We start from the raw sequence: 18,887 nt of genomic DNA on the forward strand, positions 1-18,887 counted from the left end.
AACAAGAAATTTTCCGGACTGGGATAGGGTTTCCTTTAGAAAGTCCTAGACCAGTGGCAACACACAAAAAGCGACCGTAATTTAACTTTAACTTTTCATCTAGAGGTTGGCTTCGAGGACAGATTCCCCCACGCCGCCCGGTGACACCGTGCATTATTAATAGATTTCTCGTTATTTTTGTGTCCTCTTTTGAAGCAACGGAAGGAAGTCACCTGACGACGGTTAACCGCCAATTCATGGTCGGTTTTGGATGGGTGGAAATTCAATTAATGGGACCAGGACAAAAGGTTCCTTCTTTGGGAGGTTGGCGAACTGTTCTGGGAGTTGAAAGGATTCAGCATTCTTGTAATTTCCAGGGAATGGATCTAATTTTATAATTTCAGAATTGAATAACTCAACTTTATCTGGCATTACATAGATTTCCTTTGATCTGACCAATTGTCACTTCCAGGTTCACACGTCCTGTGACCGTCCCGCCGAGAGCAACACACCCATCAATCAACACTTCGAGGACGGTTCCCACCGTGAAGCCCCCACACAGTTCGATTGAGCCACTTTCCAAAAGCGATTATCACGTATCACGCCTCCCTTCCCGGGAACATACATACATTTTAAACCGTCCACAGTCAGGATACTTCAAAGGACGCTGCACACGCTGCAGGGTAAAAATAACCCCCTTTCCACGTAGGTTCCACGTGTCCCACTGTGAGGGACAAGTGGTCACACAACACCCTCCCCGACTAGCCGCCTAGTCGTTCGTCCTCAATCAACGGCGAATTTACAATCAATATGTCACGACACGAGAAGCGTCCAGAAATCACTTTGATGATCTTCACCAACCGTCCACGAACCGAACACCTAGAAGCGCCAGGATTCAGTTCGATTCGGATGCTGATTGACCGTTGCTTTGTCAGCGCCAGTCAGCAGTCACAGTCCTTCGATCTCCAGCTGGGAAAATTAACTCACTCGAAGATAAAAGGGAAACACACTCGTTCGGTTTGGCACCTCCAATAGAGCAATTTCCTTCCCTCGTAGACACTGTTGATGACACTTACCTGAAAGAGAAGGACAAAAAGAAGAATCCAAAATCAGAAATCAGTTGAAACAAATTGTGCCATTCGATTTCCAAAAATCACAAACCAGGTGAAATCAATTCGGAACCGGTAAGCCACAAATTAACCCCTTTCCCAAAAAAAAGAAACCAAAAATAAGAAAAATAATTAATTCAAGATTCATGTCCTTCAGGCGCAGCGAAAGATTCTCACGATTGAACCCTTTCCAAAAAAAGGAAGCATCGGATCGAACAATCGATTGCTAATCGAAATCGAACGGATTTACCTTCATTTTTCGAAAAAAGGAAAAGAAAATCTTCACCCCTTCTTTGCTTTTGGCTGGATTATTGTTTCCACTGAAAGGGATGGTTTCGATTTTGAAAAATGTAAGATTCGGTTTCCCCCTCTGTTTTTCAATTCTGCATCGCAGCGAATGCAAACTGAAGGAATTTTGCGCGTGTAGTTTGCCCTCGGGGATTAAACAACTGGTGTGAAGTTCGTGTCATGTCATGTTGTTTCCGTGGCATTCGTTTTTGAAAATTACAAACAAGATAATCAACAAAATTAAATCATATATAAAAATTTCTGAAAATTTCATGAAAATTTGATATGGTTTGTTTTAAAATTCGTAGCTGAAAACTTCTTTATTTTGCAATTAATTCTTTTGAAAATCAACAATTGAGTACTTCTTTACGCTCTCGCAAATCGACATTATCGGCCTCATTATTTTTTTCCATATAAGTCTCCATACAATTTTGAGCAAAATGGGCATATGAGTGTGAGTATTTTTTTCTGGTATTCCAAGGGTATTCAAATATCCTTTGATTTTTTTTTGAATTCCCATCTGCTGCAACCTTCCATCGGATGAGGAAGTAAAATGTCGGTCCCGGCCTTGGTTGTTAGGCCGTTAAGTCATTCCAGGTGTAGGAGTTGTCTCCATGCCATAAGTACAAACAACACACCAAACCAAGCCTACTCCGGTGGAATCGCTGGCGGCGGTTGGACTCGCAATCCAAAGGTCGTCAGTTCAAACACTGGGGTGGAAGGTTCCTTGGAGTAAAAAGAGGTTTGGGTGCTCTCCCCATTCAAGCCTTCGGACTCCTAGGTTCAAGCAGAAACTTGCAATAGAGACCACAAAAGACCCGGGGGTCGTTAATGTGGATGGTTTGATTTTTTTTTTTGAATTATCTAAAATAAATTACCTAAACAACTATCGAAAAAATCGAAAATATTGTCAAACAAAAATTTCAAAAACCATTTTTAAATGGAAAATCAAATCAGCAATCAAAAATGACTTTACACAATTTTCGATAAAAATCATTGAAATTTTTCAAATTATAGACATTTTAGGTGGATTTTTTCAATGTTAAGTTTTTTTCTTCACGTTTTAAGAATACTTAATAAAGGAAAAGCACTCCTGTAAAAAATATTTTCGAAGAGCTGAGAATTTTCATTTTTATTTATTATGAGATTATTGTTACTGAGATACAGCCTCTTAAATCAAATTTATTAAATTAGTGGAAATTTTCTGCTGGTTTCTCAAAAAATTGAAATTTAAAAATCTGACCAATCATATGGAAATAACTTTTATAAGTTTTTAAGATTTTTCTAAACGTCTCTTTTATTCTAATAAAATTCATTTTTTTTTTTTAGAAAATAGCAGAAAATTTCACAATAATTCCAATATTAAAAAGAAAATGGTAACAATAAAATAACGTATTAGGAAAAACACTGAATGAAATGTTGAATAAGGATTAGTTTAATAAAAGAAGCAACACAATTAAATGAACAAATAAATTTCTTTTGTGCATAATTTTACCCAAATTAATGCAGGAAAAAAAGTCAAGGGAAATGGCACTTCTCCAACATAATTTTCATCAGTCTTTATGTGAAATTGCACTTTTCCATCTTTTTCTGTACCGTAAACTGGGGTGGCATTGATAGCCCGGGGTGACTTTGATAGGTTTTTCAAATGCCCGTCAAATTAATATCTAAACATTATTGAGAATTTTGAGTATATAAGCATTAAGCTTATATTCTAACATATATGCAAAAATGTGACTGTTACATTGGATATATCAAAATTGGTGGCCAAATCAAATTTCTATCAATGTCACCCCGGGCTATCAAAGTCACCACAGTTTACGGTCACTTAATTTATTTTTATGTTACTTAATTAGTTAATTTTTATGTAACTTTACTTCTTGGGGAAGAAGTGAATTGAGAGACAAAATTTCGTATTTTAAGCAGAATTTGAACTTTGACTGAAAAAGCGACTTTACACCAGAATACTATTAAAATCATACTTTTTTAGAGTTAAACTAAAAAAAATCTGACATAAAAGATGTTCCCCTTCCCAGATGTAATATTACCAAGATTTTTTTTCTGTGCCCAGAACAACAAAAATAGTGGAAATATCTGAATTTCAAGTTATGAAGTTCTCTAAAAACTGCTGTTCCTATCCAGACTGTAGCCTCGATTCGCCCCAGTTGACGGTTGTTTAAAAGTTAGTAAAAATGTAAAACTAAACATTATACAATGTATTGTCAAATATTCACACTCGATTTTTTTTTTACTTTTTTCCATGATCTAATTTTTCATTTACAGAAATTGTTTTATCCCCACACAGTAAATAAAATGAGCAAATTTGGAAGGTTTTATTCAAGAAGGTAATTTTACCTCAATATAGACTGAAAAAGTGACATTACATTAGAAAAGTGGTAAACACATATTCAGAGGTAAAATTACACATTTAAAGAGTACCCCTTTTCAGATGTAATATTACGATGATTTTTTTTACTGTGCAAAATTAAAAAAATTGAATCAAAAAATAATAAATTTAATAAAAAAGGAGTCAGAGGGATTGAATGCTAAAAACAGAATCACAGCAAAATGATGTCTTTTGTAGATGTACTTGATCATAAGCTCTCCAAGGGCCAAACACTATATTGATTTCTTTTTCAAAACTACTTTTCCAAATGGTCACCATTATTTTGATTTCATGTTTGTGATAAATTGAGAGAGGATATTTTTGTATTTGCTAATTTATCAAATATTCTAAATATTAAAAAAAAATATGTTCAAAACACTTGTAAAAAACTTGACTTCATATTTTCAGACCTATTAATTAGCATTTGCATTCTAAAGATTGTCTAATTTCTAATCCAATGAGATTAACAAATTGCAGCACGTTGAGCTCAAAACATCAATTTTTCTTCGAATAATCTACAACACCAGCTGATCCACTCCACATTTCCCGCCCAAAATCAATTCCCTCCGTCGACATTTGCATCACATCATCTTGAACTCGCGTCAAGGACTTTGAATCCTTATGTGATTCGTTTCTTCCTGTTGAGGGGCAATTTCGTCCAGAAAATAAGAAACTCCACTACACGAAACCCTTGCCAGCAACTCTCGTATCCTTCCGAATCGCTTCACATTCAGCCAGAACAATACCACGGGACACGAATATGTATGTTTGCTTGCCCTCAACAACCTCCCCGCACAAGAAGTCGGCATCTTTTTTTTCCTTTTCCGATTTTCAGTTCAAAAACTAAGTTAGTATGTAGAGGAATTGCGCGCAGACAGAATGAGTACGAGTACGAAGCCTATAAACACTATAATTAACTCTGCCAGGGGTCTCGCGTAGCCTGTCCTTAAGGACCCCCGTTAAGGGAACGGAAGTCAATTTGTCCTTGAGGTGAGGGAAAATGTCAAATTCGCAAGATGCGATCCGGGAATATCGTGATGGAAAAGTTCTTGATTCTTTTTTTTTTTTTTGTTGAGATCAAACCCATCTCATCAGATTGAAAGGTTTGAATGGCGTAGATTTTTGAACGGAATGAAATAAAAATCGAAAGCAATAACGAAGAATCCCAACGGAATTCAGAATGAGAAGTTTTGGCCAGTTTAGCCGGGAATTTCGGAAGCAGAGTGCAGTACGTGATTCGGTCACGTGACCGCACAAAGTTCTCCGGAATAATATATTAGCCGGAGTCGGATCCCCTTTGAAAATTTTAAAAGCTGAAAAAAAACTGTCAGCGATAAAATTGTGCATAACGCCGAAAAGGCATGCTCCAGATTATCTACGGTACGAGGTTCAAACCTGTCTGGAAAAAGTGTCACTCCTCCTGCCTGCGGTGGGAATCCATTAGGGCACTTGACGTTCGCAGGGACGGTTCAGATTGTGATTCAGGTCAATCGAGCCGTGTCGCACGGGGGATTCATGGCCAAAGAGCATCATTAATTTTCCTCCCCGACGGAAGGTCGGTCCCGCTCGAGTCCTAGATAGCGTGTTGGGAAAAATCAACCCTCGCGGACGATGTCCACTTTTCGGGTGATGACTTTCAAATTGAAAATTAATGCAGATTACTCGTCATTTACGCCACTGAGCTAGTCCAGTCCAACTTGACTCCCCGAAGCTCACCCAAAGAGTACAGAAAAAGAGCCATTTCCATTTCCCTAATGGTTTCATGGTGTCTCAAATGACACCCCGTTGACGGTCCTGGTCGCCTCCGTAAAAAAAAAACAAACCGCGACCGCAAAGTGTCGCGTTTACGACGCGAACTTCTCCAAGTCACAGTGTCTCGTGCTCTTGGACAGCCCGTCATTGTCGTGGTCGCCGTCGGTCTTCAAATGAAATATTTATGAGAGCACTCTTGAAGTAGACGTTACTTCACACTTAAGTACCGTGCCGCATAAAGGGCCCCATTTGGCCCACACGGACTGATGGGATTATTATTCCGTACCGCTCGGTGACTCAATTATCTCAAAGTCAAAGAGTTCTGCGCGAAATCCATCTTCCGTCCAAACACGCACTCCTGACGACTTATTCTTTCTTCAGACAAAACCAACTCTAATTTAAAACTAATTTATCCTGCCATTGTTAACCCCTGTGCGTTGACACGCAAGGATTCGTGCTCGGCATTGTCTTGGACTTGGAAAACTTCTGGTTCAAAAGAGACACAATTACTTTCCTCGGGTTGACTCCGCACACACATGCGTGACAAATTGATTTGGAACATCTCCCGAAAGTGTTTCGGGAAAATCCTCGACACATGTTTGTGTTCAGGTATCGACTTTTTGGGTGAAAATGTAATAAAGGTTTATTGCTTTTGGAAGGATTCGCAACCCCTTTTTTGCTACGACTTTTATAAGGGAGTTCTTATGATGAAGAGACAACCCGTTGCGAAGCAGATTCACTTTAATTAACTCTTCATCTCTAATGGGAAGATTGATTTTATTGAATTGTAGACTTGATTTAAGAATGAGTATGTTTAATATTCCTTTCCTTAAAAAATGTATTTTATCGACGCTGTCATGCTTTTTGACGTTCCCAGAAAAACGCGATTTAATGACATTTAATAAACAAAAACGAGAGCACGCAATGTAAACAATAACAATCACCTTTTGTTTGGTTGACCATTATGTGCATTGTCCTGAAGTTTGGATGAATTTGGTTGCTGGAGTCCCGAGTTGTAATTACAAATGTTTACGGTAGTCTAACTTGTACGTGCGTCAAACGCATTCTGACCTGAAATCCCGTTGACCAATTGTCACACTTACATCAATTTTCATGGTGTGTCAAGTCAAGTTTTCGAAATTAATGGTACGTTTTTCAATTACGTACTACGTATTTGAACACTCTGTTTGTGGTTCCGAATTTCATGAACACTTGTTCACGTTTTTTGGAACTGATTTTTCTCCGTGTAAATGTGACAAAATGTCATTTGAAACAATCCCCTTTATCCAGTCGTCGCACTTCAGGGTGTGACAAGATCGCAACTACTTTTTTAAATGAAGAGTGACAAAATAAAGTTAAATATCTCAGGATTGATATCGTAGAGTCATGCCCCGGTTTTGCACGCCTCGGTTTTGGGATTTTGGCTATATGGGAGACATTGGCTATAATCTTACTAACATCAAAAAAATATAGTGTTTTGGAATCGGGATTATGTAAGCTATCGATTGCACTTATAATTACATGAAAATTTTCACAAAAATACACAAATTGTTCCTGTAATTTGAAAATGTTATGTTTCTCGAAAAAAATACTAAAAAATTTGTGATTGTAATATGGGTATCAAATAATTGGAATTTTACATGCTTTTCAAATGTAATATTTTTTTTTGTAATAATAAAAAAACACAAAACAACGTATTTTTAAAAAAATACAAAATTTTTAAAAATATTTCGAAAGTTATAACACAATTTTTGAGAACACCTAAATTTTTCACAAAACTACGTATTTTTGAAAAAAAATACTCAAAATTATATTTTTTTCAAAATATGGTACCAAATGATCGAATTTTTTAATACATTTTTAATGTAATAACAATATTTTTTTTAAATACAAAAAAATCACAAAACTACGTAATTCCGAAAAAATACTCAATTTTTTTTTCAATATGGGTATCAATGATTGGAATTTATCAAACATTTTGACTAAGGTGTCATTTTTTAATATACTTAACATTTTTCACAAAACTATATATTTAAAAAAAACTCAAACTTTTATTTTTTTTTACCATATGAATATCAAACGATCGCGATTTTTTCATACATTTCAAAAGCTGTAACACACTTTTTTTGAAAATACTCAAATTTTGCACAAAACTACGTATTTTTGAAAAAATGCTCAAAATTTCAGTTTCTCACAATATGGTTATCAAATGATCATGATATATTTTAATGAAATCAAAAGCTTTAACAATTTTCCCGAAAATACTCAAAATTTTAACAAAACTATGTATTTTTAGAAATACTCAAAATTTCAAAGTTTTAAATTTTTTACATTCGAAATTTCTGAAAAATTCCAAGCATTTGTTACCTTATTGAAATTTTGAGTGTTTTTTTTTTCTTAAATACGTAGTTTTGTGAAATTTTTTAGTATTTTTAAAAAAAGGTTGTTTTTACATTCGAAATGTATCAAAAATTCCGATCCCATATTTAAAAAAAAAAACTAAAATTTTGAATATTTTTTCGAAAATACGTAGTTTTGTGAAAATGTTGAGAATTTTATAAAAATGTTGCTATTACATTCGAAATGTATGAAAAAATCCCAATCATTTGATACCAACATTGCAAAAAAAAACGTAAATTTTGAGTATTTTTTGCCAAAATACGTAGTTTTATGAATTTTTCTGTATTTTCAAAAAAATATATGACATTCGAATTGTATGACAAAAACACGATCATAAGAAATATTTTTAGTTTTTTTTTAAGAAAAAAAAACAATTTCAAAATACAGCAAATTACGTATTTTTGTGAAAATTTTCATGTAACTCTAATTACAATAGATAGCTGACATCATCCCGATTCCAAAACACTATAATTTTTTGATGTTTGCTTGATTTTTCATTCGATTAAAGCCAATGTCTTCCATATAGCCAAAATCCCATAAGCTCTGTGCTTCAGTTTTGCACGCCTCGATATTGCATCCCCCATATGTGGTGCTAAACCGAGGCATGACTGTATTTTGAAGACTAAAAGCTGCCCAAATTACCATTGAAGATTTGCTCTAGACTTGCTAGTTTCAAACATTTGTCAGGATTATCTCACTATGTACTTTGGGTGAAAATGTAATAAAGGTTTATTGCTTTTGGAAGGATTCGCAACCCCTTTTTTGCTACGACTTTTATAAGGGAGTTCTTATGATGAAGAGACAACCCGTTGCGAAGCAGATTCACTTTAATTAACTCTTCATCTCTAATGGGAAGATTGATTTTATTGAATTGTAGACTTGATTTAAGAATGAGTATGTTTAATATTCCTTTCCTTAAAAAATGTATTTTATCGACGCTGTCATGCTTTTTGACGTTCCCAGAAAAACGCGATTTAATGACATTTAATAAACAAAAACGAGAGCACGCAATGTAAACAATAACAATCACCTTTTGTTTGGTTGACCATTATGTGCATTGTCCTGAAGTTTGGATGAATTTGGTTGCTGGAGTCCCGAGTTGTAATTACAAATGTTTACGGTAGTCTAACTTGTACGTGCGTCAAACGCATTCTGACCTGAAATCCCGTTGACCAATTGTCACACTTACATCAATTTTCATGGTGTGTCAAGTCAAGTTTTCGAAATTAATGGTACGTTTTTCAATTACGTACTACGAATTTGAACACTCTGTTTGTGGTTCCGAATTTCATGAACACTTGTTCACGTTTTTTGGAACTGATTTTTCTCCGTGTAAATGTGACAAAATGTCATTTGAAACAATCCCCTTTATCCAGTCGTCGCACTTCAGGGTGTGACAAGATCGCAACTACTTTTTTAAATGAAGAGTGACAAAATAAAGTTAAATATCTCAGGATTGATATCGTAGAGTCATGCCCCGGTTTTGCACGCCTCGGTTTTGGGATTTTGGCTATATGGGAGACATTGGCTATAATCTTACTAACATCAAAAAAATATAGTGTTTTGGAATCGGGATTATGTAAGCTATCGATTGCACTTATAATTACATGAAAATTTTCACAAAAATACACAAATTGTTCCTGTAATTTGAAAATGTTATGTTTCTCGAAAAAAATACTAAAAAATTTGTGATTGTAATATGGGTATCAAATAATTGGAATTTTACATGCTTTTCAAATGTAATATTTTTTTTTGTAATAATAAAAAAACACAAAACAACGTATTTTTAAAAAAATACAAAATTTTTAAAAATATTTCGAAAGTTATAACACAATTTTTGAGAACACCTAAATTTTTCACAAAACTACGTATTTTTGAAAAAAAATACTCAAAATTATATTTTTTTCAAAATATGGTACCAAATGATCGAATTTTTTAATACATTTTTAATGTAATAACAATATTTTTTTTTAAATACAAAAAAATCACAAAACTACGTAATTCCGAAAAAATACTCAATTTTTTTTTCAATATGGGTATCAATGATTGGAATTTATCAAACATTTTGACTAAGGTGTCATTTTTTAATATACTTAACATTTTTCACAAAACTATATATTTAAAAAAAACTCAAACTTTTATTTTTTTTTACAATATGAATATCAAACGATCGCGATTTTTTCATACATTTCAAAAGCTGTAACACACTTTTTTTGAAAATACTCAAATTTTGCACAAAACTACGTATTTTTGAAAAAATGCTCAAAATTTCAGTTTCTCACAATATGGTTATCAAATGATCAAGATATATTTTAATGAAATCAAAAGCTTTAACAATTTTCCCGAAAATACTCAAAATTTTAACAAAACTATGTATTTTTAGAAATACTCAAAATTTCAAAGTTTTAAATTTTTTACATTCGAAATTTCTGAAAAATTCCAAGCATTTGTTACCTTATTGAAATTTTGAGTGTTTTTTTTTTCTTAAATACGTAGTTTTGTGAAATTTTTTAGTATTTTTAAAAAAAGGTTGTTTTTACATTCGAAATGTATCAAAAATTCCGATCCCATATTTAAAAAAAAACTAAAATTTTGAATATTTTTTCGAAAATACGTAGTTTTGTGAAAATGTTGAGAATTTTATAAAAATGTTGCTATTACATTCGAAATGTATGAAAAAATCCCAATCATTTGATACAAACATTGCAAAAAAAAACGTAAATTTTGAGTATTTTTTGCCAAAATACGTAGTTTTATGAATTTTTCTGTATTTTCAAAAAAATATATGACATTCGAATTGTATGACAAAAACACGATCATAACAAATATTTTTAGTTTTTTTTTAAGAAAAAAAAAACAATTTCAAAATACAGCAAATTACGTATTTTTGTGAAAATTTTCATGTAACTCTAATTACAATAGATAGCTGACATCATCCCGATTCCAAAACACTATAATTTTTTGATGTTTGCTTGATTTTTCATTCGATTAAAGCCAATGTCTTCCATATAGCCAAAATCCCATAAGCTCTGTGCTTCAGTTTTGCACGCCTCGATATTGCATCCCCCATATGTGGTGCTAAACCGAGGCATGACTGTATTTTGAAGACTAAAAGCTGCCCAAATTACCATTGAAGATTTGCTCTAGACTTGCTAGTTTCAAACATTTGTCAGGATTATCTCACTATGTACTTGTACATATTTCTAACAATTTCTTAAACCCTTCTTTGTATCGCCAAACATCACAAACATGGCAAGAATAACAAAATCGCATTGTTTCCCCCGTCAACACCGCCCCAAAACGTCTCGCGACCTTAACCTTAACCTCACCGAGCCTCAATCGGATATCAATCTCCAAATCAGCCGACGACAACCAGCAGCAGCTGCCAAGTTCCGTTGTTCAGACGCGCGCACTCCTCCAAGTCCAAGTACCTCGAAGTGCAATAAAATGTAGCTGTGGCAAAACATACCGCACAGTTCTTCAAGGGGTCTGCGATCAACAACTGCTCGAAACAAAACTGTGTGGGTTGGCCCAGGTCTGGTTCTTCCGATGCAATATTTGATACGCCGGGGGCGTTGACGAAAACCCCCGGCCGAAGATCTCCAGAGTCAGCGGCGGTGAGTGTCTAATGTCTCGGAATTGCAGCCGGATCCTTGCAGAAGGACGACCTGGGCGAGGAAGCACGGGCGACGAGTTCAACAACGATTGCGTACAAAGGTGAGCGGAAGTTGCCTTTCAGTTGTTTCTCGAGGAGGAGAACCCGCGACGAGGACGATGTTTCGGGAGGGAGAACAAAGGTTTTCTTCGGGGGAAAACGGTAAGGACGTCGTCGGAGTATTCTTTGCCCGTCTCATCATCACTGGATGGTATGTTTGATTGGTAGGGTGGTTCTAAGCTTTGGGAAAATGAACAGCCTTGCCTTCATACTACAAAAATTGGATTTTCATACGATTCTTGAACAATCAAAATTCAAGAATTAGAACCACCCAAGCGTAGGAGATCCAAGGTGGGCCTTTCAGAGGCAGCAATAATACAGTAATTGAAGGATAATAACGCAAGCAGGGGCAACGACTGCGGTACAGATGGAACTCTATACACGGAACTCTTCACCAGGATGCGGCGCGATTCAACGAACGAAGAGCGAAGAAGTTCAGGAGTCGAGGCTACAAGGTGTGTGCTTTTTGCACCGGAAGTAAACTGGCGCGCGCCATGTCAGCTGGCGAACAAAGCAGAGCGCTGAATCAAATCTAGTTTTGTCGTCCTTTTTTTCTCCTTGTTTTCCACCAGCCGGTTATTCAATTCCACGCGAGTAATTATGTAATGGAAGACACGTCGTCGAGAAGTCGTCAGACGATTCAATTCAAATTGAATACAGATTCGTTGCCGCAGCTTTGAACAAAAAAAAAGTTGAAAAAACTCCAGTTTTGGAGGGCCCGACCGACAACCGTTAGTATTTATCAAACAAAAGCCACAGTATTCCACTTCAAAAAATGTGTGGATTCCACCATGGAGAGGACTCTTCAGCGTGAACTGCGGCGTGCGTTCGTTTGACCCACTCCAGGCGCAAATTTGATCATTATCATTTGTTAACGATTTTGCATTGTTTTTCCACTCGGAGGAACTCCCTCCCGCTTTCGAGGGTGAGGGCTCAAGAGGGCGAAAAACACATTAGAAAACCCGATTATAATAGCGCAGCTCAACACATAATTTGCAATATATGCTTCCACTGGACAGAGAGGTAGCAAGGAAATTGACCTAAATTGCAAAAACCTCAAATAAAAAAAATCTAATCCTTCGAGCCGGATTTGAACCAGCGACCTATGGATGACTATTAATGCACTCAAATCTACAGTCCACCGCTCTACCAACTGAGCTATCGAAGGCGCGTTGAGTTCAAAATGCACGGCACCGCGTGCAACGGTTCGGTTTTGATCGCGCCGAGGTCATCAAATCGGAGAAAGGCGATCGCGTGGAACTTGTTTTTTTTTCGGTTTCATGCTCCCCACTTGGAGCTGATTTTGCGGTTTTAGTAGACTTTGTAATCAGCCGACGGAAAACAGGCGGTGTGATTTGGGCTATTGAAATTGTTATGCTCTTCGTAGCCTTCGATAGCTCAGTTGGTAGAGCGGTGGACTGTAGATTTGAGTGTTTAAATAGTAATCCATAGGTCGCTGGTTCAAATCCGGCTCGAAGGAGTTACTTTTTATTACAATTTATATTGAAACATCGTTTTTCGAACTTCGTTGATTTGAAATTATTTGAAATTACTTGAAATTACTTGAAATTATTTGAAATTATTTGAAATTATTTGAAATTATTTGAAATTATTTGAAATTATTTGAAATTATTTGAAATTATTTGAAATTATTTGAAATTATTTGAAATTATTTGAAATTATTTGAAATTATTTGAAATTATTTGAAATTATTTGAAATTATTTGAAATTATTTGAAATTATTTGAAATTATTTGAAATTATTTGAAATTATTTGAAATTATTTGAAATTATTTGAAATTATTTGAAATTATTTGAAATTATTTGAAATTATTTGAAATTATTTGAAATTATTTGAAATTATTTGAAATTATTTGAAATTATTTGAAATTAATTAAAATTATTTGAAATTATTCGAAATTATTTGAAATATTTGAAAATATTTGAAATTATTTGAAATCATTTGAAATTATTTGAAAATATTTGAAATTATAAGAAATTATTTTAAATTATTTGAAACTTTTTGAAATAATTCGAAATTATTTGAAACTATTTAAAATTATTTGAAATTATTTGAAATTAATTGAAAATACTTAAACAAATTAAAAAAAATTAAAAATACTTGATATTTTTTTAAAGTTTAAAGTTTCGTTTATTTATTTATTTATTTAATTTTTAATGTTTAAAAAAAGTAAGAAATGTTATAAAAAAATTAAAAATGTTTTTGAAAATTAAATAACGTTTTAAAAAAGGTTCAAATCTTGAAAAAAAAGTTGAAAATATTTAAAAATATTTGAAAACAATGAAAAAAAAATTAAAATGTTTAAAATTTTTCAAATTGTTTAAAAATGTTTAAAAATGTATAAAAATGTTAAAAAATGTTTTAAAATGTTTAAAAATGTTTAAAAATGTCTAAAATTGTTTCAAATGTTTAAAAATGATAAAAAAATAATTTCAAAATGTTTGAAAATGTTTCAAAAGTGTTATTCATTTAAAAATGGTCTGAAACGTTAAAAAATAATTGAATTTTCTAAAGCGTTTAAAATTCATCTGAATTCATTATTTGCAATTTCTGTATGTCCTTCTAGAGTACCGAAACGGCCATCTTTTCCCTGCCAAAAATAACAGAGGAGAAAATAATACTCTTCAGTAAAAGTGCTGAAAAGAAATACTGGTTATAATGAAAAGTAAAACTTTTCAACACAAAAATCGAAAAGAAAAAAATTTCAATCAATTTTTTTTGTTTTGAAAGGTGAATTTACTTAACACATGGATGTTGACATAAAAATCCTTTCAAAAAGCTTTTTTCGGAATTTCAAAAAATGTTCTAAGCAACTCATTGCAACATAATACAAAAAAATATATTCTATGATTATTTAAAAATATTGTTGGCTGTTTCAAAACGTTTCAAATGCCTATTTTTCTTCCTGAAAACGGGTCTGCCTAACCACTGCACCCCACAATTCAATTGGATTTGCGTTCGTTCCGTTCAAAACCCCTTTTGAAATTGTGTGCGGTTTCCCGCACCCTCCACCGCACCACCGCATTTCGAACAATTTCCCATTTAAATATGTACCCACGTACCATCAAAGCAAATCTGAACCCCAAAAACCACAAAACGACATATGCAGCAGAGTGCGGAAAATGTCCTCCCCGAAAAAAAATAAAATCTTCTAAATATGGTTTCAGCCCAACCCGAACAACAACTTTGGCGGAAAAAATAGCTATTGAAGCAAACAAGTGGATACACTCGAAAATCTACCAACCCAGAAGGACATGGAAGTCCTTGAGTTTGTGTACTGGAAAACGGTTGCACGAGCAGCTATTTTTTGATTGGATAATTGCTGTTTGCCGTATCATGGCCCAGGGACCTTACCCCGGACTCGGTTTTTTCTCCCCTCCTCTCCTCCACAGAATCCAATTGTAATCCACTTCTGCCGGGCACTTCCCAGCCTAAATTGAATAGCGATTTTCCTGCAGCTTTTCCACACTTTTCACCTTTTCACACATCGATTGCCTGCTGATTCACAAAATGTGCACACGTGCCGGTTTATTTTTCACGTTTTTTCCACGATTTCCGCGAGTCACACGCGCGCGCCTGCTCCCACTTCTCTATCACAGACAACCGGCGTGACACCTGAGCAGAACAGAACTGAGCAAATTAACGAGCACCTTCGGCAGACCGGCAGGCAACCGTCGAATTAAAGCTCACCCCCGTCTAATTTCCAAAGCTTCGAAACTGATAGCTAAATCGCTTCTCTTCGATAAGAAGCCAGCCGATGTGGGGTCCAAATCCTCATTTATCATATCGGAAAGGGGGACCGAGGCTTCGATATACACAAAACAAGCATTCAAGCTCGCAATTGCTATCATCCTCTGGCGTGAGGGGTTAACGGGGAAGGGGTGCTGCTTAAAGTGTGAGGAAGGGGGGAAGAAGGCTTAACACTTTACTGATAGATAGGATTTTTATTGCCATATATTAACGGAGGTAAAACGCGCGCGCACAGAAGTTCCAAATTTCAGGGAGCTTATCGCGGAAGCATTGTAAATCTTGTCAGTGGCCGTCAGATAACAATTCCCCCCGAAGATAACCGACTTCGACTGTAAGCACCCAGAACGTAACTTGCTCCCCTCAGGCGCAGAATTGTCTGCTTTGTTGAAGTTAGACAAACTTGGAAGTAGCAAAGCTATCGAGTTGTCAGTATCCTTGTTTGCGCTGACATCGAATGACACGGAACATGACTTTTACAAACTTCCCAAAGTAAACATTTGAACCATCAAACGAGTTTGAGGTGTAGCCATAATCGAATTTGGCTACTGTTTTTATGTCACTGATAAGATTGTCCCGTTTTTCTACCAGTGTCACGTTTTATTTCGGTGGTTTTTCTGGAGTGCAACGCAAGTAAAGATGGGATCTATTGTGATCTATTGAGTCAATAAAGTTTGTGATCATTGTACTTCTATTGAGTTTATTTTTGTTATGAGATGCCATTGATTGGGAGGTGACACTACAGAATTGGTTCAAAATAACCCAGATCGTAAATGGGACAGAAAAACCTTACTAATCCACCTTTAGGTGGTTGATGCCTTCCTCTCATTTATAGATTCATTCCCCCTCCCCCATGAAGTGTCCACATGGTTTATGGATGACCCCTAACGTCATCGCAGCACCTAAGAAGTCTTGATAAAAATAAGTTATGAAGTTAGAAAAATCATACTACCTGCAGACTTTTTTCAACAATATACAGAAAACGCCTTTGAAAAAACGGCAACCATCTACACGGCCTTTTCGTGGCGACCATTTAAGGTTATGTTGAAAATCACCCTTTTTGTAGTCGTCTAAATAGCTTTTTTATCATAAATTTCAAATGACTTAATGCAGGGGTGCCCAACCTTTTGGCCCTGCGGGCCAGATCTGATTTTTCTGAACCAGTGGCGGGCCGGTACAAAAGTTTGATAAAAGTTGGAAGTGTAAACATTTTTTTAATATAAGGTTCTTTCAAGTCTATAGCTTTTTTTAAATTGTTTTTTTATGTGTCCTATAAATAAATAAACTAGTGTTAGTTCATTACCTTGATTTTAGAAACATAAACATAGATAAACTTCAAAAATATGTTTATTTTTTTTGTTTAAAATTGTTTGTGTAATTGTTTATGAAAAAATATATTTTTGCTCGCTGATTTCTTTACTTATTTTGGACTTTTTAAAAATTCTGGAATTTTTTGCAGCTATCTTTATTTTCAGTATGACTGAATTGCTTTCTGTGAGCTTTTTCAAACAAAACTTTATCACTGCAAAGTTTTACTGAAAAAATTCTTTGTTTTGCTTACTCACTTATTGAAAAAATCAATTTTAATCAAGTTCCTCAAAAAAGAAAAGCTTCAATTTGCAGTAAACATGGTAAAAATTGGAAAACTTTAGACAGCGAAACATGTTTTTGTTTCATTTTACATTTTTACGAAATGGGTAATTCGTTATCTTGTGCCATTTTTTAGTTTAATAATTGATTCTGAAACTTTCAATAAAGAAATGACATGAATGAAATTCAAACATAAAAAAAATTGCATTCGAAAGAAAAACATTTCAAAATTACAAAGCCAAATCAAAATACTAGTTGAATTCACAACATTTTATTGCAAATAAAATGATCTCAAGTTTGTTTTTTTTTATTTATACACCAGGGTTGTTGAAATTTCTAAATACCAGCTCTAAGCAACTACAATTATCCCGCTTGAATATTCATGCCTCAAATACAACTGCTCTTTTTTCCTTATCGAAGCTCTCAGCGTCAAACATAGCCGAACACGTTTTCATGTTAACACACTCGCGATTGACATTTTCCTTTTCTCTCTCATTCCCGCTTCCACGATCATGCTACCGCAACAGTGTTTAACCACAAAAGCCGCCACAAAACCAATTTCGCAAACGCAGTTTAACGGGATGTCATGCGTGGTCGGCTCCCGATCGCCCTCTCGCGTTCTCTCATTGCAGTTTTCGGAGATATTGTGAGACTCAGTGGTGAGAGCGCATAATCGAGGGGAGGAGTGATAGAGAGAGATTGTCATCGCTGGGAATCACGAGACACAAGTAAAGATCTCGCAAGCTATAATGAATGCCGCTATACTCTCGGATGTTTTTGGTGCAGAGATAATCAATTGATAGCTTTTCTATCACTCATTTGAAGCACTGTTTGACACTCATTTTTTTTATTTAATAAATATTTAATATTTAATAATGATCAGCGTTAGGGGCCGGTCATAGAACTATTTTGAAAAGTCGTCGCGGGCCGGATGAAATGGCTTCACGGGCCGGATCCGGCCCGCGGGCCGGACGTTGGGCAGGCCTGACTTAATGGAACAGTACAAATTTCAATACTAAGCTGTAGGAATTGAAGGTGAACCGAGTGGACCACAACCCCCCGAGCAGACGGAAATAACTTGGGAATAACATTTTTTTTTATGTGAAAATACTAGGCCAATAACATTATAAGTTATTTATAACAAGATTTGTTATTCGTCGTTATGAATTTTTTGTTATTGGATTGTTATTGTAATAACAGACTAATAACATTTTAAGTTATTCTTCGAACAAATCTTTGTTATTATTTTTTGTTATTTTAACAACTAATCCGATCATCCCAATAACATTTGAAGATATTCTTCCATAACAAGAAATGTTATTCCAAAGTTGTTTTGGATTTCAACCAATATCAGACCAATAACAAATTTTGTTATGATAACATAAACTGTTATTGAACCCTTATGCAAAAATTGATTTTTAAAGAAGATTCCATAACACTTTCTGTTATTTTAACAGTATTTGTTATTGAAATGGCATGAATTTTGTTATTACCGTCTGCCCGGGCCACTATGGGGTATTTCCATATAAGCGAGCGGCCAAAATTATTTTTTTGCTTTTTTGTGACTTTTTGTGTTGTTTGTACTTAGTATAATGAAAACAAATGAATTTTGATATTTTTCCAAAAAAAAAGTTTAATTTTCGATTTTTTCATATATTTGAGGCCACATGCATTAAAGTGGTGAATTTTAATATTCTTGCTCTGTCTATTTGATGCACGGAATGGCGGTTTATGCTATGTTTAAGTTTCTGATTTACGTTCAATCTCCCTCCCCTTCTTCTTGAGTTAAAATCCACCTCTCTTTGTGTTTTTTGTGTTATAGAATCTTAATGTGCATTGCGTTCTTATTTTTAACAAATATTTTTTAATTTTGAAAGCCTAGAAATCTTATGTTAAAGAA

The 18,887-nt window shown here is 34.7% G+C and overlaps 1 protein-coding gene and 2 non-coding genes across 5 annotated transcripts in view; 1 reads left to right on the forward strand and 2 right to left on the reverse strand.

The window, feature by feature from the left end:
* LOC120429790 (transcription factor hamlet-like) overlaps positions 1–18,887 on the reverse strand; it is a 133,876-nt gene that overhangs the window by 76,555 nt on the left and 38,434 nt on the right. The window lies entirely within an intron of this gene.
* Trnay-gua (transfer RNA tyrosine (anticodon GUA)) lies at positions 12,705–12,797 on the reverse strand. Its single transcript has 2 exons — positions 12,761–12,797; positions 12,705–12,740 (listed from the first exon to the last, which is right to left on the reverse strand). It is a non-coding gene; the product is annotated as a tRNA-Tyr (tRNA).
* Positions 13,017–13,109, forward strand: Trnay-gua (transfer RNA tyrosine (anticodon GUA)). The gene is made up of 2 exons: positions 13,017–13,053; positions 13,074–13,109. It is a non-coding gene; the product is annotated as a tRNA-Tyr (tRNA).

This window comes from Culex pipiens, chromosome 2 (genome assembly GCF_016801865.2).
Source record: "Culex pipiens pallens isolate TS chromosome 2, TS_CPP_V2, whole genome shotgun sequence".
Lineage (NCBI taxonomy): Eukaryota > Metazoa > Arthropoda > Insecta > Diptera > Culicidae > Culex > Culex pipiens.